The sequence below is a fragment of the Triticum dicoccoides genome, chromosome 1A (genome assembly GCF_002162155.2).
Source record: "Triticum dicoccoides isolate Atlit2015 ecotype Zavitan chromosome 1A, WEW_v2.0, whole genome shotgun sequence".
NCBI lineage: Eukaryota > Viridiplantae > Streptophyta > Magnoliopsida > Poales > Poaceae > Triticum > Triticum dicoccoides.
In genome coordinates this window covers 12,560,955-12,564,384 of record NC_041380.1, presented here as the reverse complement: position 1 = coordinate 12,564,384, position 3,430 = coordinate 12,560,955, and positions in this window count along the sequence as shown.

Here is a 3,430-nt window from a genome sequence, read left to right as displayed (position 1 = left end):
AAACAGCTAGACAAATTCGTGTGGGAGCATGTGCGTTGTTATGGGCAATTTGGAACTGCAGAAATGACTTGGCTTTTAACAGAACAACAACTATTCATTTTTTGCAGGTTCTCTTCCGGGCTACTGCACTAATCCGTACGTGGTCATTACTCACTCCGACGGAGGCCAGGGCGTGTTTGGTTACTGGATCTGTCCGGTGGGAGATGGTAGCGCGGGATTTATTCAACCGGTTTGGATGGCGGTCATGTAATAGGATAGGCGCGTAGTTTACCTATCTCTCTTTACTATGCCAGCCGGTTGTGGCTTTTGGGCCTTGTTTTATTTTGCTTGCTCTATGTGAGCCAGTATCCTTTGTTGCAGCACTTTGCAAGACATTGTTGAACTACTTTATTTATTTATAAATGTGGTCGTATGCATTTGTCTGATGCAGAGGCCGGGGAAACCCCCCTTTTTGAAAAAAACAAAAATCTTCTGCGGAGATCGGTGTGGAAATACCAAGTACCTGACATAAAAAGGTCTTGGGATATCTTCCTCTCCTAATTGCTTCTTTCTCAGCTCCAGCCGGCTGGCCACCTCCTCGCTCCGTTGACAGCGCACCTTCGTGATATCTTCCTCCCTCTCATCGTTTCTATGATGCCGTGCCCATCTAAACTACCGGAATAGTCGGATTCATTGAAGGAAAACAATCGGATTCCGTCCATCTCATCCATACATTTCTGAGCGTATCCTTGTGGAAGATTCCCAGCAGGTAGCAATCAACGACCCAGCTTGTACAGCCTCTAGTATAGTCCTCCTGGCTTTCTTCTTCATAATAATTGTTCTCTCGACATCCACACAAACTAACCAAAAAGACTGACAATGGAGGCGACCACGCTGATCAGCATTGACAAGTCCCGGAATGTAGCCAAGCCAAAGCACGAGGTCCATCCCTGCAAAGTCCAAACCAGGCCCGTCCTTGCAAAGCATTAGTCCTCATGTGCTGCTCGTCGCGTTCGCCGTCCTTGCAGCGCTTCCCCTCGCCCACAGCCAAGGTGAGGCCGGGATTCTTCTTTCTTTGTTCATCCATTTCACTGTGTCAAAATCGCTTTTGTTTTGCTCCTCCTCGAGTAAGTCAGTATAGCAGCTTACTGACGCTTGTTTGGTGCCTGCAGTGGCGAACCCATGGCCGTCCTGCGGCAACTGCGACTCGTGCACCAAGTCCAACCCACCGGGGTGCACGCATTGGAATTACTTAAGCTCCTGGGTTTTTTATCGTCGACCCAGTACAAGAGCTGTGTCATGTCCACCATCGGGCCATGACAGTTTCCAGTGCACGAACCGCATCAACAACTTCTGCGAGAGCTGCTGCACGCTGGCCGCTCAGAGCTTTAGCTCCCTTTGCATCTAGATTGATCCCGAGAAGAAATGAACGTTACAATAAGCGCACAAGAGCATAGTCTATGCTCAAAATCTTCTCAGTTGAACCTTTTGCGTAGTTTGTTAAAAAAAACTCAATCCCTATGTATGTTTGGTGTTAAAAGTTTCAATAATGCGTTCACGCACAAGATTTTTTCGATAAAGGACATTTCATTAAATTGATATATCGAGGTGATACAATCACATCTAAAGAATGCCTGGCCTCTACATAACTCGATGCACACAGCCAAAAAGTCCAATCGATCCAAAAAATAAAATCGTTTTACAACATAAAAAAGATAAATTAGTCCAAGCCTATGATGTGGCAGCTCCTATCCAAAGATCACACCGCCATCCATAGGGGGAGAAAACCTCCATGGCCAAATGCCCCAGCCGCATAGATGCCATCATAAAAAGGTCCATGTCCTCGGCCTCTGCAGGATAGACCAAGTACGGAGCAATCGCGTACATACATGAATAACCTGCATAGGAGATGAAACACATTTTTTATTAAAAACCACATCATTCCTGGTAAGCCACAATGCCCAGCATAAGGCAGCCGCCCTCACAAGAATATGTGCAGAAAATTGTTTATCAATACCCCTCAACCAGTTGCCGAACATGTTACGAGCACTACGTGGTGGGTGTAAATTTGAAGCTACTTGAATTATGACCCAAACCGCCCGACCGAACTTACGCACAAGATAACTTGCTTTAGCCGGCCGGTTGTGGCGTCCCTGTTTTGGCTAGTTTGTTTTTCTAGTCTATTTGGCTCTGAGTGAGCTTTTGTTTTCGTTGAAGACTTTGAGACCTTGTTACAACCTTTTATTTATAATAAGATGGCCGTATGCATCGTTTTGATGCAGAGGCCGGGATGCCCCCCCTTTTCGAAAAAAACACACACAAGATAACTTGCATGAAATGAACTATGGATTTTTGGAGATGATTTAACTGGTTTAGGAGTTACTGTTTTCCAGATGACAAGTGTCTACATACACAATCAAATGGTGCACGCTTTAGTCAGAACAGAAAATTAAACAACACCCTGTCCTGTGTGGATAAACATCCGGAGATGTTACGATTATTCTTCAACAATACAGCTGTAACACAAGGGTGGTCAATAGTTTTTTTATCATATGTTCCAACAACAACAAAAAGGGGCCTATGTAAAGAATTGATTTTGCAAATTACTCCCTCCGTTCCAAAATATAGCGCGTCCTCGGTTTCCGTGCTTCAACTTTGACCATTAATTTAATCAACAAGACCGACTGTGGCGGGCGAAAAAATTATACCAATGAATTCGTATTCAAAAAAGGTTTTTAATTATATAATTTTTGATCCCGCCGCAGTCGATCTCGTGGGTTAAATTTATGGTCAAAATTGAACCTCAAAAAGCGTGGGCGCGCTATATTTTGGAACGGAGGGAGTAACATACTCCAGCAAAGAACAAATAGTGTCTACATGAGATCTGCACATGGATTTGCTTGTCAGTTGTCAAATCCTATGCATTTTCATATGGTGATATTTCACAATATCATCTTATAAAGATGTCACACAATAATAGAAAATATAAATGTAAGTTTGTCCTATTTTAAGTATTATCAACAAACGTGCTTAAGCCCAGCAAACATGGCAAAGCACATCATCTGGAATAGACCAATAATAAACATCAAGATTACGATTAAGAGACGGGGCCTAGTAGGTGGTGCACAACGAAACCTACCCAGCCTTGCTACCCTCCACCTCGGAACGCGACATGAGGAGGGGAGGTGGATGGCGGGGGTGGGGGTGGGTGATGACATGTGGGCCTCTGCGGAGAGCGGGCCGTGGTGTTAATGAGGGTGCGTGGTGTGGTGTGACGCGGACGGGAGTGAGCCTCGAAAACATGTCGCGAGGAAGGAAAGCCATGAGTGCATCAACCAGCCAGCACTCACAGCAGCCTTCTCTCCTAGGCTGGGACCCGAGGCTGGGCAGGAACCGGAGATGTGGACTGCTTGCAGCTCTGATCAATTTAGCTGCTGGCGGATGATGACAA